A 25,710-nucleotide genomic window follows, 5' to 3' on the forward strand; every position below is an offset into this window, starting at 1 on the left:
GTTGAAACCAGAAATCCATTTATAGTCATAAAGCCCAGACAATGAATCTGACATTCCCAATCTTATTTTATTGTTAGACGTTGAGACTATCGACCACAAAATTTAGTAAAAAATGATCTGATTTCTTTTCACTTAATCTGTATTAATGGCTTCACAAACCATTTTAAGAATAAATAAGAAGAAAGTTGTCATATGAATAAGAAGTTTTATGTTTACTACATCAGAGAAATTATTCAAATAGACTGGAATCACTTTTCTCAAATTAATCTCGCACTCGGGTAGCTACAGAAAACAAGTGTATTTTCATGCTCAAAATAGACATTTGTTCATCTTGCTATCAACCATCAACACAGGTGAGCACAGTGTGTTTTGGAAGCAATTACAGAACACGGAATAAAAATACAGAAAAAATAGGATATTCCACACATTGATGATGAAATGGATAAATATATATTCACTGACCAGAACAGAGGCTATGCATATGACAGAGATGACCTGAGCTGAGACCAAGAATCAGACGCTTTAACCAACTAAGCCACCGAGGAGCTCCCATACGACAGAGATTTTTAACTGGGTCTGGTTCCCTACAATTCAATCAACTGGTTCCAATTTTCAAATTTTTAATGATCTTAAAAGAGTTATGTCCCCAAATGTTAAGACAAATCATATTAAACACCCTTTGGAAGGGTCATTATATAGGCAGGAAGAGAAAAACCCGGGCAGGAAGGCCAGGTAGATAAGTAAATAGGATGCAGATCACTGGCAAGAGAAGTTGGATAGTTAAAAGTTATCAGAAACACATGTACGCGTCTTTTAAAAGTACACTGGCCTCTGTAACAGCCCTCGAGATTCTGACAGTGCCTGAATATTAAAATTCTACAGGTGATTCTGAAGATCAACCAGGATTGAAATTAGGGGATCTAAACCACAAGTCAGGAGATCTGAAAAGAAAGAACCCATGTGAGGTACTAGCATGTTTTTGAGGTGAGGATCTGGCCCCAACAAGAATTTCTGACACACATGAATCTTGATCAGGACTTAGTCCCAGGATATGAGTACTCATACTGAACAGCAACGAAGGGTTCCTGGCTGGGAAAGGAAATGAAAGAAGAGAAGCCAAGAAAGGACAATCTTCAGAGTGCACTCCACTTATTTTCACAATCACACAAATCTTAGGCAGTTATAACAAATTGCTTTGTATGTGAGCATCTTGCCTTGTCTCCACTCCCAAAGAAAGCAAATTCTGTAGGACGAGAGAATGTGACTTATACTTTATTGGAATAGGCTGGATATACAGAAGACATGCAATAAATTACTGTAACTACTTCGTTGCAAAAAAAATCTCTAAACTACCCCCCACCCTTTGCTCTTTGTCCTCCTCTCTGAAGTCACACGAACCAGAAAAAATCCCTCTTCTGAGTTTTCTTTTCAAATATCTGACTTTATTTTTAAACTCATATAATTTTTAATTTTCTAAATTAACTGTAATTTGATAATCTATTCACCTCCCACTTAACCTACTCATACTTCTTTCTCCACAATAACCAAGGTTCCATGATTATGTGAAATCTCTATATCAATTTATATGGCATGAACCTAGAAATTACTGATCAGGAACTGTCAAAAAAACATTCAGTCATTTTCAATTGCATCAGTTTGATTATTTCTAAATATAACATTTGAGTTCATTTTTCAAAATCTTAATGGAATCCATTCAATAAACATTTATGGATCACCTCTGATTTCTATAATAAATATTAGTGCGTCGGACACTCATTTTTGAATTTGCTCAATAAAAAACACATTGAAATTATCACTGCAATACATTATAAATGACTATCCGTTATCATGATTAAATCTAATACTGAGTCAGTTATTGCTTAAAACATTGAAGTACCACCACTTAAATCTATATTCCAATCACAAGGGAGGACAAACAAAGAATCATAAGAAAAAAAGATTTTTAACTCTTGAAAACTCTGCAGCAAAGTATTCAAGCATGCTGACCTTCCTGTCTGTCAGAAGTTCAGAAACTTGAATCAACTCTAGGTAAAGTGATATTCTGTTCAGATGTCTTAGATTTGCCCAGTTTAAAGGCTGTCCTAAAATACTGATACTTGATCTCTCTACTACTGGAATAGTAATCTACATAATTTAGGAAAGTTGCTAAGACTGTCATAAGCTCTAAATCCTTTTTGAAATTAACCACAAAATCCTACCTCCATCCCTCCCGTTTTCACCAGAACAGAAGTTTAACAACTGACTCTTATTTTATTTCCAGAGATCAAAGTTTAATAAAACTGAAAAATACTTAAGACTTAAATATAACACCTTTAACTTAATGAAGACAATTGTGGATATATGCTTTTTTTTTTTTTCCTTCTGTATCTTGACACACTGCATATCTGCAGCATAGTTTAAAAGAAGAGGTAGAAAGAATGGTACAACAGAAAGAGATGTGAATTCACTGAAGTCCTAAGCGTTGGGTTCTAATCTTAACTTTGTTTCTAATCAAATAAAATTGCCCTGAGCAACTCAATCACTCTAGCACTCAACTTCTGCATCTATAAAATAAGGAACTTCAAATTAAGTTATTTTTCCGGTCTTTTCCACACCCAGGATCCCAGGTTTACAGAGTTATGTCTACATTCAAGTACAATCTGTTCAAACAAGGACTCTATAATCCAAGCAAAGTCTTTAGTGTTAACTTGATAGGAAAAAAAAAAATCAAGTAGGCCTGATGAGGTTAATTTGAGGAACATTCAAAATGGTATTTAGGTGTTTTCTTAGGTACTTAAGGAATCTAATATGGTTTCTTCTTACACATGAAATCTCCATATTTAATTCAATACAAAGGCAAGGATTGCTGCTTTCCCAAACGAAATCTCTTGTTTGTAACCTGGCATGCATTTCTTCTAATCAAAGAAGAAGCAGAATACTAGGGAATAATTAAAGGGATCTCCAATATATGTCTATGATTTTCCTCTCTGACAAACTATGGCTCGAATTCAGACCATTCTGTTTCTTTACATACTTTGTATTTATCTGGGAACAGCACAGGAACGTTTGAGGGAAAATGCTATAGCTACTCCCTATTCTGACTTTAATTATAGTTTTCAGGATTGCCATTGAGTTTCATCTGTTTAAAAAAAAATGCCCCACTCATATGCATATTTCCCCTGGAGGAAATAAACTCCTCTTATCTTCTCAAATTGTCATGACAAGTTTGTGAAATTACAGAACTATACAATTTTAAAGATAGGAAACCTTAGAGATTTTTCTAACACAATTCTTATCCTAACTAACATAAATGCTCCACTTCTTTCTCTATAACAAGACTTTTTCACTACTTTATAAAGCAGTCCTCTCCATTGTTGGGCAACTCCAGTTTTTTGGAGGCTTTCCATTTCATGGTGCTAAAATGATTTTCATTTAATTGTTGGTATTTCTTTGAGAACAACATAAAGCCAATCTACTATCTCTTCCACATGCCAGACCTTCAAATATTTGAAGACAGTTGCAATGTCCCTACATGGGCCTCTGATTCTCCTCAAGTTTATCAATAGGGCCTTGCAAGAATTAGCCAATGATTTGTTTCAATACTACCATCAAACCACTGACTTATTAACTATTTAAATTTCACATTCTTTTCTTCCAAGGAGCCACTCTCAAGAGTCTCTATCATTTTAGCATTACATACTACTTTTACATTTATCTGAACATTGAATCCTGATTATTTGATCAAATATATAAGTTACCACTCCAAGATATTTGTCACCTAAAGACTTTTGCTGAAGTTGTCAATAAATACTCAAAGACAAGGGCAAGGTCAGTGTCCATATCCCAATAACAGCAATCCATTAATCAATTTTCTACCAAAAATCTACCTAAATATCTCATGCTATCATTTACCCACTACCCAACTTTTTTTTTTCACAATTATATAAGCAAATTCTTCTATAAGTTCAAATATACATTCATCTTGGACAGGAGATTTGAATTCTTTGTAAGAAGTTCTTATTCTATTCTCTTTTTTAAAAAAGATTTATTTATTTATTTGGGGGGGGAGCAGAGGGGGAGAACATCAAGCAGACTCCCCACTGAGTGCAGAGCCAGATGTGGGGTTCGATCTCACAACCCTGAGATCGTGACCTGAGCTGAAACCAAGAATTTGACACTTAACCAACTGAGCTACTCAGGCACTGCTTATCTCTTCTTTATTCCAGCATAGGCTTTCATTTCCACTTAACGTACGCCGAATCCCCAACCTTCCAGTTTGGAAACAAAATAAGAGTTGAGGAGTTCTTCCTCTGCTGTGTCAATTATTAATATTATAGTCCAATGTTATCACAGTAGATTTCTGAGAGCAAAGATCTTATTATATTTTAGTATTCACAGTGCAAACAAGATACTGTGGCATAGTAAAGGTTCCCAATAAATGTTTGTAGAATGAATGAATGGCCATGATCATTAACTCTCCTCAAGTTCCTGCTTTTCTTAATAAGCCCTCGTTTTGTACCCTTCTATCTTTGATACTTACCCCTTTAAATTCTGAGCTTATCAAAGAGCTCCTGATATAGTTACACTTTTATTTAACTTCTTTTCTTTCTCAGCAGGATTATTCTCAATTATATAGTCAGAATTACAATTTTAGAGCATCTCATCCTTCATGAGCTGTATTTCTTCTTTATAATCTCTGTACATGGAATTATAAATCAGGCAACATTCATGCTTAATTGGTATTTTCAGTACAATTTTTTTGTTTCTTCCTCCATTCTTTATGTTTCAGCTTCAAAACATTTAGTCTCCTAACACTAGAAAAGATAAAAATAATAATATAAATTTGTTCTTTTGTATCTTTAAAGCTTTTATATTTACTTGCAATGTGCTAACTCCTTAATCTGTAGAATGATTTAAAATCTTAATACTTACTAAACAATAAACAAGAAAATAAAAAAATTATTCTAAGGAATTTAAATACTGAACCTAAAATACACATTAGCTTTCAAAGCAGGCATATCATAACTGATCCTTTAAAATCATATTTAGTAATTTAAATTATAATAATGTCTCAGTTATATATCAAGAGTTTTCCAAACCTCAGCCATCTGAAATGGTTGTGACACCCAGTTCTAGCCCCCATGTCTTGCTGCCTTTCAACCAAAGAGGAAATATCTTGAGGAGCTAATTAATAAATTCTGAATAGCACTTAAAAATGGAAACCTCCAAAAAGACCAAAAACCATTCATAACTCTACATGACCATGCAGTTTATAAGAGGAGGGCCATCATGGGGATAAGAAATTAAAAGGTAGCTTTTCTTTCCTCCAGGATATACAGAAAATCACTTATATCTCAGCCAAATATATTTAGAATATTGCCAGCTCAAATTGGCATGATTGACACAAGTAGATAACACTCAAAACAAACCCAGGGCTAGGGAAAATTGTATCATAAGCAGTTTTGTGATCCATTTTTTCCCTCCGTAAAACAGGTAAGAGAATGCTCAAAGATATCACACATAGTCATTTACATACAGTATCATTTTATGGAATTTTCCAAGGTGTTAATTAAAAGTTTTAATGAATGTTAATCATCTGTCAATTTCATTGGCAATCTCTGTTCAACCATATGCTTCTCTTTTACACCTGTAAGTTTTTTTAAAAACCATTACTTCAAATTGTTTTACTTCCTTAACATGATATTTGTATTAATATTTAGGAAACAAAACTTCTGCAATCTTATACAGTAATCTTCTATAGCTCATTTATGTATTTTCTAACTTCCTTAAATAAGGTATGAGTATGTAGGATTTGCATGATCATTATGCTTCCAAGTGAGGATCTAAAAATCTTTATTCTTTTTAAAAATATCTTTGTTCTTTCAGAGTTAACTGGTTTTATGCCCAGGAAACAATTCCGAGCCAGAAAATTAAACATGGCATTGCATCCTAGAACCCTAGAAATGAAATTCCATCTCATTAAATCACTACACAACTTTTGTTACCTTCATCTTTCTCTGGTTCATATGCTTTTACATTCAATCCTTCATTCATACATTTTTATTTACTGAGCACTCGGAAGTACTGGGCATACAGCAATGGACAGAACATGCAAATATTTCTCTCAGTGAGCTTACCTCCTAGTTGAGGGAGGCAAGAAAACTAAGAAAACAGATAGTAAATTCAAAATGGTAATTACAGCTAAAAGAGAAAAATAAACCAGGAAGCTGAGAAAGGGAAGAGAGGGGGTAAATGAGTTCTTGAAGAGCGGTGTAAAGGCTGGTGAATTTTGAGATAGGGTGGCCAGAGAAGGGCTCACTAAGAAAATACATTTGAGTAAAGACCTACAGGAGAGAGAGCAAGGCATGCAGGTATCTGGAGGAAGCGTGTTCTATGCAGCAGGAGTAGCGAGTGCCAAAGCGCAGGGGTGGGAGAGTGTGAGGAGCGTCTGAGGAACAAGCATCAAGTGTGGATGGACCAGACTAAACAAAAAAGAAGGTATTAGGCAATGAGGTCTGAAAGGAAGGGCAATAACAAATTGTGACAGCCTTGGAGGCCACAGTAATGTCATGGCTATTGATCCATGAGAGAAATGGAACCATTAAGGCTTCGAACAGAGGAGAAACATAATCTGTCTACACTTTTAAATGGTCACTCTGTTAAAAATTGGCTAGAGATGGGCACTGGTGTTAGCAGGGACACCAATTAGGAGGCTACCAGAATAATCCAGATGAGAGATGATGATAGCTTGAACTCAAGTGGTAGCTAAAGAAGTGGGAAGAAGCAGTCAGAATTTGGATATATTCTGAAGGTAGAAAAGACAAGATTCTTGAGAAACCAGGATATTAAAGAAAGAACAGCATAAGGATGATTTCAAGGATTTCACCCGGGCAACTGAAAGAACGTTAGTTGCCATAACTGAGATAGAAAAAACTGTAGGAGAAGCAGGGGAAAGCAGAAGTTCACTTTTGTGCCTATTATTTTAAATTGCCTATTAGACATTCAGTGACAGATGTCAAGTAGGCAGCTGGACACAGGAGCTTAAAGTTCAGGACAGCTCTGGTGTCCAAATATATATTTAGAAGTCATCAGTGTACCTATGACATTTAGAGCCATTAGACTTGATGAACAAAGATTTTTGTTTTGATACAAATGAGAAGAGGTCCAAGAATTAAGCCCTAGGGCATGCCAATGTTTAGAGATTACAGTGATGATGGACCAAATAAAGAACAGAGAGGCAGCAGCTAGTATGTACAAGAAAAATCAAGAAATGGAAGCCAAGTGAAAAAGGTGTTATGAGGCAACAAGAGTAAACAAGAGTTTCCAATGTTGCTGATGGAACAAGTAAGGTGAAGACTAACAAGTGATCGTTGGCATAGCAACATGGAGGGCACTGTTGACTTAAAGCAAGAGTAGTTTCAGTGTCATGATGAAGGCAAATAAATGTCTCTGTGTTTTTAAGAGAAAAAGAGAGGGAACAATTTGGAGGAAAAAGTATATACAACTTTTTCAAGGAATTCTTCTTAAAACAGAAAGAAATGCGGAGTCACTGGTGAAGAGTGATACCAAAAGAGTATTTTTCCTCTTAAAATGGAAGAAACAACAAGTTGGTAGATTGAGGGGAAAGACCTAGCAAACAGAAAGAAACTGATGACATAGGAGACAGAAAGGAGTATGGGTAGAGTAATGTATGAGCCGGCCAGAGGGAACAGACTGTAGGATCTTGTGTACAGGTGGAGAAGTCGGCCTTTACTAAGATCATTGACACTTTATAAATAGGAAAGAGAAGGCAGAATATACGCCAGTGGGTGCATAGCTACAGTGATAGAAGTTTCGAGAATCCTCTTCTTGCTCATTTAACTTTCTAGAAGAAATGGGATACAAGATCATGAGCTGAGACTATAGATGGGAGAGGAGGCACAACAAGTGTAATGAGTGTGAGAAAAAAGGAGAAAGGTGGGCTGTCCCTGCCACAGCAAGCCAGGTTCTCCTCCACCACTGGGTCCCAGCAAATGTTACTCCTTTTCCCACGAAATCTGTTCTTCTAGATCATGACACACATTCTTCCTTCTTATCATTCAGATTTCAACTCAAAAGTCATCTTCTTCCCTGATTACCCCAACCAAAGCAGATCCTGGGAACTACTCTCGATCATATTTCCCCTCCCCCTCCTCCTTCTTCTTGTTCTTCTTCTTTATAAATATCATATGTCTTTATTTATAGTTTATTTTCTGTCATGATTAGTAGATTGTAAGCTCTTTGAGGGCAAGGGCTGTCTAGTTTGTTCACTGCTTTAGCCCCAATACCAAAAATAGTGCATGGCACCTAGTAAGAACCTGATGGACCAACTCACGGGCTATATCCATTGCTGAGACTATATATAAGAACCCTGAAACTAGTTATAACCTCTTTTGGGACATGACTTGAACTAACCTCTAGTTATATCATTGTGATAAGAATTCTGTTTTCAAATTCCACCATAAAAACACTACTAGTAATAAGGACTCTACTTCTGTATTTCTTTTCATTTTCTCTATTGTAATTATTTTTGTCTCTTTAAATGTTGCTAAATATAATCTAAAGAAAATAAAGGGAATTTTCTCACATTCTGCAAGTAATTCAAGTCACACCACCCTGGACCATATTCAACATCTAGGTCCAACTCTTCTCCTCGGAGCAGCTTGAGGAACATAGCCATGAGCACTTAACCAACTAGTTTCTCAGGCGAGCTGAGGAGCTTATTTCTTAAGAAAAAGAGCTATTTTTCTGAGAGACAGAGAGAGAGAGTCACCACCAGTTGTAATAAGTGTAAGTATCAATTATTTTAGAAACGGTGAATTAAGTTTATATGATTTTAAAAGTTACTTTTCCTTTAGGGCACATTACTTATTTGATTCAAATGGATGACACTACCAAAACATTCATTTACAAAAATCTATCCTCATCACACACTTCCCTAAATGCAAGTTTAATAATTTGTATTATTTTTGTTTTATTTCAGGGCAAGCATAAGGAAAGAATAACCTCCTTATGGTTCATTATGGAGCATTTTCATGAGAAGGAAGCCAATGAATTCGAGAGGACACTGTGTGTTAATATAAGCTGTGACTAACATGCTCTCTTCATAGCCACATCTCAGGATTCCATTTACGCAAAGCGGCAGAGTTAGCTCTACTAGTTTTGAACTGTACGTCCCCTTTTATGGAAAATATCAACAGGGATTTTTTTTTTTCATGGCTGGAGGTCTTTTCCTCATCTAAATATTCAAGTCTGATAAGTCTTTCCAACTTACTGGAGCATAATCATGCTTGCTACTTGTTAATTAGGAGCAGGGTGGTAACTATTAAAAGTTGAAAGAGTTTCCTGGTGGTTGCAACAAGTTTCAACATGATCCCAAGCTTTGTCAATAACCACAAGGGGAAAAAGAAAGCAAAAGGAAAATGCCTCTCCAGAGTCCTTCATTTCTGAGAGAAGGGTGAATGCTACCACTATTTTATCACTTTCATTTGAAAGACATCTTAATACCAAAGGAAGCCAAATGGTGGACGCAGCCATGTTTGGGGTGGAGAATACAACCCAGCCAGATAGCCAGGAGACTTGGGTTCTATGATCAAGTCTCCTACTTACTTACGTGACCCTCAATTTCCTCCAATGGGTTTGGAGTAAGAATTAAAGATGTCCCAATTCTAAAATTCTATTCCACTGGCCAATTTAAAATCTTGAAGAAAATTTTGCAAAACTCTCCTCAAAGGCTGGGCATTATAGTTTGTTTGTTTTTTGTATTTTTTTAACTAGGCAAATACTCAGTATTTTGATAGCTAGTATTGGTATGCTACTTTTCAATGACAGAATATTTGACCTCTTACATATATTATCTCATTTAGGTCTCTGAGCAGTCTTGTAAAATACGTTGTTAACTGTTTCCTTTACAAGCTAGAAAAGAGAGAGAATGAGGAAGAAAAGAGATCAAGCAACTTGCATAAAGTCAGAGTAGAGGTTCCACACCCAGAAATACTTATCCCTATCACTTCACTTGGAATTATAACTCATCTGTACAAGCCCAAGTCTAGAGACCAGTTACTATATTGAGAACAGAAACAAGCAGAGAATTAAAAAAAAAAAAAAAAAAAAAAAAGCCCTCTGAGAAAAGAAAGATTACAAATGGCTCCCATGAACTCAGATAATATATCACATTACTTTACCACATTGGGTTTTTCCCCACCACTTAATTCAGTGTTCTTCAGAGAAGTCAGTCTAAAATAAATTTGTCTGCAGTGGCAAATTTCCTAAAACAAATATTAAACACGGCTACTGGGATTTCTGTAGCATGTTATCAAAATAATGAGTTATAAATACTCGATTTATATACCACATACCTATTAACAAAAAGAAAATATACACATCATCCCCTAGGCCTGAACTAAAATTTATATTTACATTAGTCAAGAAAAAGAAAGAGAAAACAAGCAGCAGAATCTTCGGAGAGTTCAAGTATAAAGGTCACAAGAGGTACTGTGAACACTTAGAGGTACCATCAGAAACCTTATTCCAAACCACAGAGCAACCAAAACGAATATAATCCAAAAGTAGACCTTGTGTTGTTGTTGGTTTTTTTTTCCAGGGGTTATAACTTGCAGGACTAGTGCCATTCCAGCTGAAAACGATAAAGTTTGAACTTTATCAAAAGGTATGCAGCATATAAAAAAGATCATAAACCCATCAACAAAAATAATTGTAAGTCTAGCTCTACTGCTGCTCTGCATTTCACCAAATCAAGGAACGAACAACTAACATCTATTGGAATGTTACATTTTACAAAACATGTTCATGTAAGTGACTCATTTTAATGCTCACAAAAATCCTATGAGTTAAGCCCTATTTTACAGGTGAAGAAAGGGAAACTCAGAGAAATTAAGTGGCCTGAGACAAGAACCCAGATGATGGCTTTAGATTCTCTCCCTGCCAGTCTATTTCTGGAAGAGCAATACAAAACTGGGTGGAGTGTCTTATAGGACTAATGGGCACATATATTTAAGCCATTAAGAACTAGTACTAGTCTTGTAAGAATAATACACAGAACTTTCCTAGAAAGGCAATTTTTATTGCCCTTCTTCACTCGATATCCAATATGTGAAAAGAGCTGATTTAGGGATTTAAAGTACAAGAAAAACAGAAAGGGGGTAGAAAAAAAGGACAAAGGGAGAAAGCCAGAAATAGAGGAAGGATAAAGTTCCTAACTTAGCTAAATAAGTGTATTCTCTTCTATGGACTAGAGACTGTGATAGCAATATGCAATTGGACAGAGTAGGTTAAAAAGTAATGTCTTAGGGGTGCCTGGGTGGCACAGCGGTTGGGCATCTGCCTTCAGCTCAGGGCGTGATCCTGGCGTTATGGGATCGAGCCCCACATCAGGCTCCTCTGCTATGAGCCTGCTTCTTCCTCTCCCACTCCCCCTGCTTGTGTTCCCTCTCTCGCTGGTCTCTATCTCTGTCAAATAAATAAATAAAATCTTTAAAAAAAAAAAAGTAATGTCTTAAAACTTAAACCAAAAATCTGCAATTGAAATTTACATACAACTCCTGTGATAAAGAAAACTGTTAAAATCTATTAAAACTCTTAAGATCCCATTGTACTCTCAAAAAAGTTGTCTATGGTAAACTCATGGCATTACTATGGAGGTAACAGAGATTATTAACAAAGCCAAATCAAACTTAATTCAAATTTAAAGAAATCAATAGCTAATTCAAACTAATCCAAACCTTATTTTTAGTATATACATTAATTTGAATTTTCCCCAGTAGTCATCTCACTAGGAAAATTTATTCTATTTCTTAATCTTCCTCAAGAAATGGCAATTCCTGAAATAATTTGAGTTTTCAAATTATCTGCAATAAGATAAAATAGTACTCAGCTATTGTCTCTTAATCCAACATACTTTGTTGAACCTACTTTTGCTTCTATCAACCCTTCTAACATTATTCCTGATGATGGAGCATTCCAAGGAACTTTGGGAGTAGCCAAGTAAGGGATTTGGACATGGTCATATCTGAAATCCCTCCAAAATGAAAATGATATGAGCTGGTGAATAATCACTTTATTATTAAATAAATCTCCAAAATGATAGTCTTTTAAAATTTGTTATGATGTACGTTAGTCATGAAATTCTCTGTATGTATATATATATATATATATATATATATGTGTGTGTGTGTGTGTGTGCGTATATATATATATATATATATATACTGTTGTTTTTTTTTTTAAGATTTTATTTATTTATTCGACAGAGATAGAGACAGCCAGCGAGAGAGGGAACACAAGCAGGGGGAGTGGGAGAGGAAGAAGCAAGCTCATAGCAGAAGAGCCTGATGTGGGGCTCGATCCCAGATCGCCAGGATCACGCCCTGAGCCGAAGGCAGACGCTTAACCGCTGTGCCACCCAGGCGCCCCTATACTAGTATTTTTTTATAATAATTTTTTATTATGTTATGTTAGTTTCTTACTGTTAATCTACAGAATGATCTATTTGCAAGCAACCACACCAGTCCGGAAGTGGCCAGACTGGTCTTAAAGAGCCAACAAATAAGCTCAGATGAAGAAACTCCCTGAAATCAATTTAATTGTTATGAAAACTGAGGCAGCCTCTGACCCATATTAAGCAGAAAAAAAAATTAAATCTACACTGAAAATATTTAGGCTCTGAAATATTGAATTATAATCTGAAAAGCCAAACAGACATTTTCTTTTCCATTTGAACAACTTAGCTCAGAATTAATGGTTTTGAAAGACTGCATTTTTCATAATTTGGAAAGAGCAGGCACACGCCACGCTATAAAAATGGACACATTTTTGTACATCTGTTATAATAGATGAACACAAAAAACCTTGGAATACATTATGATAATGCAAAGTATAACTTATAAATTAATGTAGCATATTTTAAATCTGTGTTAAAGCTTTACAGGAAAATAAGTATGGTCCTTCAAGTAATTGAACTTCAGAAACTATGTACTCATCTTCCTGTTACTACTATTGCTTAAAACACTTTTGGAGCTTAACACTTTTCTAATCCTCCAATTAACGAACACAGATCCGTTACTTGAGTGCCACAATTTGTACTGCCCTCCACACCCACTCCCCTTTTGACTACCTGCCTGTTTTATTAACCAGACTTGGCTCAAATATATCTTTTGACTATTTCGAAATATAATGTCTCTCTTCCAAGTTAAAAAATTTGCCCACTGAGGTCATCAAGAGAGTAGGCTGCAGGCTCTATGGCAGCTCCAACAGAGGCCCTCCGGGAACATTCTGAGCAATTTCAGTATCACTGAAAGATGTACATAGCTTTGAAAGTGACTGTGCTGAATTAGATTCAACACCCCTTTATATAAAAATTTTTGTTTTTAAAAAACTGAAGTAGTTTCCAGTCATCTGATTTACAAATGTATCTTAATAAGTAAAAATACAATCAAAATATTTTTAGGCATTCTGTTTCATCCAGCCATATACACGGAGGATCAATAGTTTCTCTAAAATTGTGGGGAAAAAATAGCCAGAATTAACCTGAAGACTTCTGGGCAGAGGAACTATTTGAACTGACAATGAAAGTTGGACAAAGTGATCAATTTTGTTAAGTAAGCCTATTGGGAGGAAATATCAAATGAAAGTAGAAAGAATATAGATAGCTTGTTAAGACAGAAGTTACTGAGGTCTCTTCCCACCCTGTATTACAGAAAAACATCCACTTAAGGGGGTGCACCATTTTATCTACCTCTCTAATATTCAATAATCTCTCTTCATCTGCCAAATTCATATTACTCCAGACAACCAAAATATCCTGTTTTGAGGTGTGACTACTTATAATTCAATCCATCATATTTGGAAATATATCTAGAACCAAGAGATTCTAATCTATTGACTTCTCAACATGCACACATGACTCAAACAGCTATGTAAAAGTCAATGGAGAAATAGAGAATAATTGAGATAGGTAGAAAAGATATGAGTCAGATTTTGCACCAAGCTTATATATCCTTTATTTTTTTAAGATTTTATTAATTTATTTAAGAGAGCACAAGAGAGAGCACGAGTGGAGGGGAGGGGCAGAGGGAGAAGAAGCAGGCCCAATGTGAGGTTTGATCCCAGGTCCCCGGGATCATAACCTGAGCCGAAGGCAGACACTTAACCAACTGAGCCACCCAGGCACCTCAAGTTTATACATCCTTTAGATTCCCAAAGAATATGGACAGTACTGAAAGAGCCATTTTATCTGGATGCATAGTATCAAACTTGCTGAAAAGAGGAGACAAGGGAAGGTTGCCTTACAACACTACCATGGGTACACTTCAAATTTTCAGTGAGATTGTTTATCTGAAATAAATTCACCAATAATGTCCAGCAAAACAGATAAATTTCATAAGACTATGAGTAAAACAAATTACTGTTAAAAGTGTCATTATCAATAAAAAGACTAATGGCCCTTCAAACTAAAACTACCATCTTCTATGTGTTCTAATTCCCAATCTGCTCCTAAATGGTTTCATAATGAAATAAAAAGTGGTCGTTTGTAAAAGCACTAGATTTGGAGGACACTACTCGAATCACAGAGTTTTCAAAGTGAACATTCTAAAATGAGTTCACTAGTAGCTAAACAGAAACCAGAAGACTTCAAACTACTGAAAAACCACCAATAATGCTCAGAAAAGACTTAACAATTTCAATGAATCCTTTTACTATATTCTGCACTTAAGATTTTCATTACAGCATAACTTTTCAATAAGTTACCATTTAAAGTTTTAAATAAATTCTTTTTTCTTTCACACCTGTGACACAGAGATGTATTTCTAGGGGTTTTTTTCTGTCTATTCCAAATTAACATTTTAAAAAAGACATAATGAATCTGATATTCTACTGCAATTAAACAGTCGTCATTTCCATTTTGCAAGCAAGATGTCCAAGATAAAAAGATAAAGCACCAAGCCCTTAAGTATATTAGAGTCACTGCTGACTTTAGAACTCAGCACCTCTAGATCCTGGATATGGAAGATAATTTGATGTTAATAATCTGATGTTAATTTCTCACATATATAACATAGTTCTTGCTGCTACATGGAGCACAGGCTTTTTACAACAAATACCCTACAGATCTTTAATTGGTAGTTAGGAAACATGCTTTTCCTAATCATCAAGTCTCTTTTAAATATTATATTTTTAAATACTCATTTAGGGAAACTAATGAGGTAAGATATGAGAAGGATAAAGAAGGTATGTTGTTTTCAAAATTAAAAATTTCAGGACATCAGTCCAGCAGGCATAAAACAACATAAAACAAATAACTAGATAATCAAACAATAAAAGCAAACTAGAAATAATATGAAGGCTTTTTTAGAAACTATTATTGCACATATGCAATAATTACTTTCATCAAGACTTTTATTATACATTTGTTTTTATGGAATCATAATGCACAAGTGCATGCTATTGTTTAAACACATTCACCACATACCCCATAACAGAATATGATGACAATATGTATTAAGGATAATACAGAAAATGTGGCTAAATGCATTCTGTATTATGGTTCCATAATACAGCATGCAAATGGTTCTGACTAAGCAGACACAGGAGACAGTCGTTAGTGCGCACGCTGTGAATGTATATTATGAATAATGCATAAAACTTGGCTAAATCCTAATGAGTCCATTGACATCCTATGGGGTCCAAAGGAGGCTCAGATCCCAAAGCATGGCCCTGGCACATTTCTATCCACCAATCATTATAAAAAACAATACCATGAAAACAAAGGACATTAAACAACATGAATGCACTCTCATTCTAGGTAAAGCTTTTGAAATAAGCACAAAAATTAGAAGAAACTTTGAAAGGAGAACTAAAAGTCCATCTTACATCATCACCCCACTTACAGTTTTTCAAAATTATCTATTGCAATTTAAATGGGACAAAAGCTGCAGTTGAAGGTTTGATGTTATTTCTTTTCTCTGGTTTTCTTCAGGGAGCTGCTATTACAAGGAAGATCTAAGCAATCCCTAAGAAAAGTGACCAAACTCTTAGACCATGGTGGTAGAAAGTCTTCCTGCTTTGAATGAGAAATGCTTACAAAATGAATTATAGTCAATTAAATAAGGAAATAGATATAATGTGTCTGAAAGCAGTCTTTATGGTAGAAACTCCTTAAAATTCCAGTTTTTATACAGCTTTATAAAGAATCAAAAAGAATGCCATGAGCATGTCACTTGCAGCACATAAAAAAAAAAAAAAAATCACTGTTTCCCCCCGCCCAATAGCCATTAAATACTCTTAACAACTGAGTCCTTGAAAAGAGAAACCATGTCTATTATCCCTAGATGGGTGTACCCCAAGCCGAACACCTATACGAACATGTTCAACGTGTTCACTGAGCCAAAAATGCAGAGCTGAGCAGCTGTGCCTGAGATGCACAAATTCAGTATGTGACAGAAGCTTGTGCACCCAAGCCTCTCCTTGGAGTAGGAGTGGGAAAGCAAGGACAGCTGCTCCTTCGTGGTGCTCCCAGGGGCGGGTGGGAAATGGGCACTCTGGGAACACATCCCTAGAGAACAGTGAAGAGGCGAGGGCCGGCCACTTGGGGAAGCAGCAGGCCAAGAAAAACCCTCACTCTCAGAAAACACGCAAGAGCAAAAGGCTGAAGTGGGAGCAGGAGTTAAAGTTCTGGGGATGGAGTTCTTGACAATTTGCCTGGCTCCCTGATGTTTTCCCATCCCTTCTCCAGGTACCAGAACCAGGCACAGTCAAGGCAAAAGGCTGCAGCTGGAAACTGCCACAGAACCTGAAGTGTGGAAGTGTAGAAATATCTCCATCACTGAATTATAAAACCGCAGGTCATTTACCATTCATATTTGGGCTCAAATCAGTTCCCAGGCGTCGTTCTAATGGTAATTTAGCCTAGATGGTGTGAAGTGAGGGCTCGCTGGAAGACCTCTTCTGCAAAATAATGTTGCTATATTTTCCCATCCCTAACTACCAGAAGAGCCAGAAATTCTAAGTCTAGTAAACGTTTATGAAAAACAACCCTTCATACGTTTCTATTTAAAGTACAAATACTCCTGGGTATAGTTAAGTTAAAAAAAAATATGATAAATTTGTATTTGCTTTCTTTTGTGAAAAGAACTAGGACAATAAAGGAGCCTAGCATATCTGGGGTAGATAATGGGTGATTTAAAAACGGCTAAAGATGGAACACAGACAGATTAACTTTGCTTGCTTTTCCAATTGGACTGAAGCTGGCATGAACAGGGATTCTGTGATGAGGAATTAAGACTTTCAACGGACTCTTAAAGTTTAAAACTTTCCCAGTACTATATTATTATGTTTGTATTTACACCTGGGTAAGCGCTGTCACTGTTGCTAGAGCATGAAGTATGAAAATCATACAGAAAAATAAGGTATCTGTTGTAACCACTTCTGCTGTTTTCCTTGTTCTAAAATTTGCCTCGTAGCAAGTGCAATGGAACAAAGTTCTGTTCCTGATGTAACAATTCCATAAAGCTATTCTGCTTTTGAAAACCATTCCCCACCAGGGCTTGTCCCAGCTACTCTATAAGCGACCGACAATTGCTTCACTCCCCCAGCGTTTCCTCACCCCTCCCAGATGCCACCAAAGGAATCACAGAAAGTCTCTCAGTAGCACTTTGCTTCTCTGCGGGAAGCTGTACTGTTTGTGATATCCATTTTGATACAAACCTAAATTAGGCCTCTGGAAATAGGTAATGCATAAAAAGAAGCATTTTGTGTCACCAAATTATTATTATAGGTTACGGTTAACCCTTGGAAGATAGAGGTGAGCTCTGCAGCTCCCCACTGAGGTGACTATTTGTCATGAAATCACAGGCCCTACCTCAAAAGCTGTTTCAGGTGAGCTTGCGATAAGACAAACTATCTGGTTGACCTGTAGGATTCTGATAGCTAGTTTAAGTGGGGAAGCTACGAGAAATGCCAGTTAAACAAAAGGATCAGCACAGCATGTGGAGCCAGCAGTCGGCTAGCATAAGTTGAACAGCTGACAGAGCCTAGAGATGGAGGGAAACGAAAACGGATCAGGATATTTTACTATCAGACAGATTTAAGACTCGTCTCTTTGAAAGCTCTCCTTGCAAAGACATGCGGAGGGGCAAAAGTTCAGAGCTACGACTATTTTTTTTTTAAAGGTTACTTGTCATAAAACTATGAACTAGTCACGTGGAGTTAAAATAAATTAGAATACTGAATATACTGATGCTTCTATTTCTTCATACAGTTCCGATGGTAAATAAATTTGTTTTTGAAATTCCCTGCACACAAATTTAAATTCTGGTCCATAATTAAGATTCAAAGAAATCTAAGAACTGACCCTAAAACTATCCCAGCATCATCATCCTAGCACCAGTTCTTGAAAACATTTGGCATTTGACCTTTTCTAATTTAACCTCTGTAATATTTGCTTCTCTCTTATTCTTCTTTCTTCATCACTACATTAAAATAAGCAGGATTCACAATGTTAATAATTATAAACATAACTGAGTTCAAGAATCCAATCAAAGACCTCTTTCTATTAACCTGTAACGTAAAGGGACCACAGAGAACATGTGTGACATCTTCTCATCTTTCAGTCCAACTCAGATCACTTTCCAATTAAAAATTGTACAAGAGTCATCATGTCATACAATAATAACTCAGCTTTTCCTTCTGCTCCATGCATTTTTATTCTGTGTTTTGGCAAAAATTATCACATGGGCCTGGTTTATCTCATTAAAATAAACAGACATGAGTGAGTTCCTATCTCTCGAGACACAGTAAAAACAATGCAAAATGTAATTCGTCAAATTGGAATAACTGATATTTACTGAATAAATAACTGAATAATTAAAGCTTCTTCAAAGTGAGTATTATAGGTTTATGGTGAAGAGCAACAGAATTATTCTGCAACTGGTATCATGGAAAAAAAATCGCTAATAAGAACCACCGAAGTTTTATAAGGAGTTTAGTAGACTATGGATATGAGCCAAATTTCATAGCTACACCAGAGCTTTTAGCTGAGTTTCTGAATTTGAAGGCAGAGTAAATGTTCTTCTCCCCTTTCCTAGACACAACCCATAAAATAATAGGCTCTTTTTAATGTCTAAAAATGTTGTTTAAGTCTCATTCTAGTCAGCAACAAGATCTTCAGTCTCAGAAAAAGCCTAGTCAATCACAATAAGCCTGCAGTATATAACGTTTTAACATCAAAAGTCCTGGAACCACTCACTTCACAGTGAAGCCATCCTACGATCCCAACACAACCTCATTCAAGGAATTCCTACTCGCTAATTGCTTGGCAACTTCAGGATATCCAGATATCACCTGAATTCCAGCTACTGAAATTAAATCCCCTATGTTTCCATTTTCTGAAATAATTCCTCAATTCAAATATTCAACAGCAGGACATCAGGTCATAGCTGAATCACCTCTCTGTGGACAAGGTGCTCTCTTGAAAGTTTCTGCAGGCTACGTGTCACACATGGTACATACCTGTGAGGTCCATTCCCTGGGAAGTCGCTTTTGCTGTAGCTTCCTCCTTAAAAATATTCCTACACCCATGCTGATTTTGTATCTGTTCAGTTCAAATTTAGATTCATTGGTACTTTTCCATAGTTACATTTCTTGCTCAGTTGATATGTCCTTTTATTTATTCTGAAGTTTTCGATGTAAGACAAACAGGAATACCACCTTCTAAAATTACTACTATCCTACCATCCTCTGATGGAACATTAGTGGGAAGCAATATTCTCCAAAGCTATGAAGCATACACTGCCCTAAATTACATTGCAGTCGCTGCCCTGAGCTCACACATTTTTGAATAGAAAGGCTCCCAGGGATCTCTCTGTACTGACTGCATTTACTGCTTTAAAATATTTTTAACCCAGACGCTGAAGTGCCAGCCTTGCAGTTCCTCATGCTAATCCCAGCTTGGGTGGCTGTTCTGAAGGGAAAGCATTCAAAACATTGTAACAGTGCATCAACTTTGACCCTTTTCACTTAAACATGAGACTCTTAAAAAAAGTTTGAATTCCAGAGGGAATCACTGAACTTTGACCTGCTTAAAATTAGTTTTGTTTTAGTGCCTTCATGGTGACTCAACAGGCCAATTTTCCAGACACTTAAGACGTTTCTGCCCCTGAAGATTCCAGTTCAAGTCCACAGCTATGTTTGCTGGTCAGATCAGAACACTTTGTCCCAGGGTTTCAAGCAACAAATTCCCAGATCTCCATCTCTCTGCCAGATGTTGGCATTAGTTGGTATTAAACTGGATCTGCACACACACACACACACACACACACACACACACTACACACAATCAGAGGACAGACCCTATTTTTCTTTTCTTTTTTTTCACATACAGCCTTTTAGGAAACAAAGTTTTCCACTCAAAATTCGGTCATGGAGAAATGTTTATCAGGATTATATAAACATTACTTACTAGCCTAACTCCTACAAGAATAAAACTCCTAACTTTTGGTAAGCAGTACTATGCTACATTTATAATATAAGCTTTCTGAAACTACTTTTCTTATTGGGGAACAAAAAACTGGGATTTAATTTTCTAACCTATTACAGATATTTAAAATTTTCGGTGAATAATTATATTGCAAATGAACACTATCACAATATTATACTTTCCTTCAAAGGAATTTCAAAAACAACACTTGTTGTGAAAAAAATCCATGACATTTAATAGGTAAAATAAAGTTACCAAAGAACTAAAGGTGTAGTACAATGCATTCAGTTTTAGTACCTCAAAACTGCTCCCACTTTTAGGTAAACTAGCTTTTTTGCAAAAACAGAACAGCACTCAATTTCATTAACACCATCTAGGATGTTTAATAAGAAGGAAGTAACTACTAGTCTAGAGCAATTCCTGCATAAACTCTGTGCTTTAAAATTATTAGAATAGTCAAGAATAAAGGCATTCAGGAAAAGAAAACCCATTTAGTACTATGAAACCAGTAAAGAAGAAATGTTAGCACAGGTAACCAGGATAAAAGAATCAGTATAACACAGATCCATCTACAAAACTTACGTACAAAACATACATCCTTAAATAAGAAGACTTCATTGTCTCCAAGAGGAGAGTTAATTATACTGGAAAGTAGCACAAAAATGAATACGAGACCTTCATATTCGAACGCAGCTTTGCACTTAAATCTATCAATTTTCGAAGAGCAACCGATGACATTCTTGAAATACAGGCACTTGATCCCTATCGTTAAAGACCAAAGCTGGAAGTCAGAAGCAATTGGGTACAGTATCACAAAAACCGATCACAGAAAAATGTATTTGAATTGTTTTCTCTCCTATTAAACGGCACTAATTCCAATTCTAATACTCAGAAAATAAAAACTACTCAACTGAGTCTCTCTGGCAATTATTTTTTCCATTTCCTACCCATTTAAGAAAGAACACAATAAAGATATTCAAATGGGGGTAAATGGTGAATGTTTGGATACGTACACGACTACTTCATTTTTATTTTATTCATAAATCATTCAACACATAACATTGTGTAAGTGGTACCAAATGGCCACAAATTTCTTAAATTAAGAAAACATTTGGAATTCAATTATTTTATATTTCAAGCACATGTAACTGGGTTCTTTACTGATGGTTAAGAAAACAAGCACTAATAGTTTTTAAAACTGAGTCAATTACTTATGTGAAGAGGTCGACTAAAATGAAAATTTCAAAAGCTACCAAATAGAACCTTCAAATGACATGAAAATAAGTATGAATTATGTAAGATGCTAATAAAAACACACGTGTTTACAGATAAGACAGTGGATGGTAGTATTTAAATAAAATTATACAGAGACATTTCCACACAGGGACCATTATCTGAAGAATCTGCCAACATAGGATTAGTACTGTAGTTGCTTTAATCCTTTAATTGTCTTAATAATAAAATATGTTACTAATTGTGTAAGGTATTTTGGGCTTGCATTCCAAAAGATATTATTTGCATTTTCTTTGTATACATTGTAAAAACTAACATCCAGTGTCATTAAAAAGTAATGTGACTGGTTTTTATACAAACATAACATGTCATCTACCTGTGCTTTCCCTTCCTAGGGCTTCCCCTTCGAACACCACTCACTTACCCTAAAGATCAGCCATCAGCCACCATATTTCTACCACCTTCTGAAAGTGCTTTCTAAGTCTGTAACACACACACATGCATACACACTTCTAAATATCCTCAATGGTGACAAATTTCATAATTTGAAAGTCAATTTTAGCCATTTTCATCATTTCAGAGAGACATTTATAGCCAACTCTGGTGAATAAAAAAAGGATGATGAATCTTGGTGTAAAATACGAATAGAAAGTAATGAGATGGATGTTTTAGTCAGGCTTGCAAATGATTCAAAAGACAATTCTGAGAGGAAGTTTTCCAAAATGTTTTGAACAAGGGCATCATTGGAATCAGGGTTTTGCTTCTCTGGGTGACAATTTTGAAAAACAACATCAATATGAATGCATAAATTATAGCACAATTGTTGTTTTTAAAAATCAAACTCGGTACTTTTCACTCATACTCTGCAAATATGAAATACGCAGATAGGCATTTTCATTCGGATGGTTATATATGTACGCTCTGAAGCTTCCTCTGGGTTAAACTAACCATAGGTTGATTTGCAAAATAGTATATATAATATAAACTTAACTCCTGACCTTTCAATAAAGAACAAAAACCTTTATTTCCATAGTCAGATATTTACAACCAGCCCCAAGCTATGGGCTTCTCTAAACTTTTTTCTCTCCTATATACAGTCAAAACCTAACAAGAGCTCACTGTGGGATTATGCACAAAAACTGCAAATTTAAACAAGGTGCGATCGTATACTTTTTCACACATTATTGTATCATTCTGCACCAGAACACTAATGTATGCACAGTTCCAAAATAGCTTGGCCTATTACTGCACAGGCTTGAAAACTACTAAAATCCCAATAAAAGCACTTTTCAAAAACTGTTCCTTCATTATTGCACACTAGCAAAGGTTGCTTTTGCTATTTGTATTCTATAAGAGAAAAAAAATACAGAAAAGTCTATGACATTGCCTCATAATTCTGAGGTCTTGCTTATTAGACTCTTTGCAGTGATAAAAGTTGTTTCATCAATATAAAGATGACAATGGGACTCAATACTATTTAATCGACTCAATTATGGAACAAGTGTGCTTTTTTCCTTATGCTGCCCTACTTTCTTTTAAGTTGCATTTGAATTATTGATAAAGTTGCAATAAAGCATTTCTTTGTTACACATAGTTTAAAAGTAGAGAATGATGTTTCATGGTTAATTTTTAGACCGATAGTGATAAAATAAACACACTTGTTGTCCTTTCAAAGAAAGTCAATAGCACGGTACAAGCTTAAAAGATTGACTTTTCCTTTTTTTCTATTGTCTTGAAATATGTTGTGCTGAAATCATGAATATAAATACAAATATAAAAGGAAAAAATGGTAAGCAAAGTGCACTACAGAAAATACAGGTCCAAGTCTTCCTGAGTATTGAAAAGATATACACCTGTGATAAATTTAGGTTCTGTTTCTCGTCAAGTATTTCGAGGACTTATTTAGTTATGTAGCAGAATGAGGCCCCCCAAAATGGTAGAATGAATAGTTTTTGGAACAGGGACAACATTTCTTATTTAGACTACTTAATCACTATATGACTGATGCCACATCCATTCCACCTTCCAAACAACAGCCAGAATGATCTTTTTTTTTTAATTTTTTAAAAAGATTTTATTTATTTGCTTATTTGAGAGAGAGCGCAAGCACGTGCACAAGCGGGGGTGGAGGGGAGATGGAGAGGGAGAAAGAGACCCCCCACCCCTACTGAGCAGGGAGCCCAACGCAGGACTTGATCCCAGTATCCTGGGATCATGACCTGAGCCAAAGGCAGACGCCCAACCAACTGAGCCACCCAGCAGCCCCCAGAATGATCTTTTTAAAATGCAAATGTGAATCCTTTAATTTGCCCTTGCTTTTTTGATAAAAACCCCAGATCCTTAGCAGCACCTGTAAGACCCTCCTCCTCCAGCCTCATTCTTCAAAACTTGTGCCCTTCTTTTCTGTACCCCAGCCACTAGTCTCCTTAATTCCTCAACATTCCAAGTTGAAGCCCACAACAGAGCTTTGTACATGCTGTTCCATATTCACCCACACCTTCTCCACCTAGTTACTTCTCCTTACCTCTCTTCGTAACCCAGTCAATATGTCTCTTCCTCCTGGAAGCCTTCTATGACTTCCAGAATAAATCAAGCTACCCTGTAACATCTCCTTATAATTTCCTATACTCTTCTGCCATAATGCACTCTATAGTAGTTATCACTAATCCCATAGCACAACTTTCTTAGCCAATCTTCATTTACCAAGTTGCCAGAGTGATCAATGTGCTCCATTCCTTCTATGAAACAAACTATTGGTCATAGCACACTAATGGCAAAAAGTTTACTCTGCACACCCACATACACCCACTCTAACCACTTTAATTGCTGGCTTAATCCCAAGTCTGTTTATGTCATTTCTACTTCTTATTGTAACTGGGTAAATTCATTAAATATTACTTAACTAATAAAATATGAGGGCAAGTGTTTTTAGTGGCACTAGATTAAATGTTTTGGAAAAAAATAAAGGCAAATTGTTTTTAATAACCGCTATAGTTCTCTTTACTTCATAACATTGGAATAAAACTCAAAAAAAAATCCACACAAATTCTGTACTTAAATTCTTTGCCAAATGTCTTTAAGCTTTCCTGCCATTTTTAGTAAATCAAAAAAAAAAAAAAAAGCCATAGAATATATATTATGGATGTAACTTACCCAAGAAGATGACAAGGATCATCACCACACATAATTAAAGGCCTTGAGTATACATCAATTAATTGGCAAATTGATAAACAGTGAAACATTGATAAAGCATATTGTTTAAAATCCTAAAATATTTAAAATTTATCATTTCCTTAGTATTCTATGCTTATGTGATTTTTTTAAAATTTATAGTCCAGCCACCAGTCATAATTACAATAAAAAAGAGAACATCTCTCTATTCTCTCTATCCATTGGCACGATCAGATGATTACCTTCCATCTTTCTCACTAGACAGGAAACTCCATAAGGGCAGGGACAAAATCTCTTTTGCTTACCACTGTAACCCCATTACTCAACATTTGTCACATGTGACAAAGAACAGACTTGCAATAAAAATATTTTAAATGAGTGAATAATGGTTAATAATAGTCAAGCACAGCAACATTGTTTATTTTAAATTATTAAGATCAATATGCAAATAGTTGTAAGGAGAATAAGAGCAAGTATGGATGTGATCACCTGAAGATTTCAAGGCACAATCCATCAAGATAATACATGTCCTTTACTCAATAATGGAGAGGTCATTTGTGTGTACAAAAAAAAAAATCTTGATTTTTTTTTATTATTATTAAAAATAGCACTCTCTAGCACAGGGAAGTTTCTGCCTTTTAATTTATGAACTGTCCTTAAGATTATATAGTTAGGTTTCCTTAGGAATCCAACTATGATTGGATCCTTATTAAGACTTCTGTATACTAGTTCCAAATCTGGCTACCTTTTAATTTTATCTATAATGAAAAGTAATAATAATCCTACCTGAGATGTAC

General features: G+C 35.6%; 1 protein-coding gene across 5 annotated transcripts in view; it reads right to left on the reverse strand.

Moving 5' to 3' along the window:
* The window catches only part of SOX5 (SRY-box transcription factor 5), a 957,215-nt gene that overhangs the window by 912,486 nt on the left and 19,019 nt on the right, over positions 1-25,710 (reverse strand). The window contains exon 1 of one of the 5 annotated variants that reach the window (XM_040642243.1): positions 19,543-19,881. The exons of the other annotated variants lie outside the window; for them this stretch is intronic. The gene's annotated coding sequence lies outside the window, so the exon portion shown is untranslated. Of the gene's footprint in view, positions 1-19,542; positions 19,882-25,710 lie in introns of those variants that run through there. 5 annotated transcript variants of the gene reach the window in all.

Source organism: Ursus maritimus, unplaced genomic scaffold, assembly GCF_017311325.1.
Source record: "Ursus maritimus isolate PB19 unplaced genomic scaffold, ASM1731132v1 scaffold_26, whole genome shotgun sequence".
Lineage (NCBI taxonomy): Eukaryota > Metazoa > Chordata > Mammalia > Carnivora > Ursidae > Ursus > Ursus maritimus.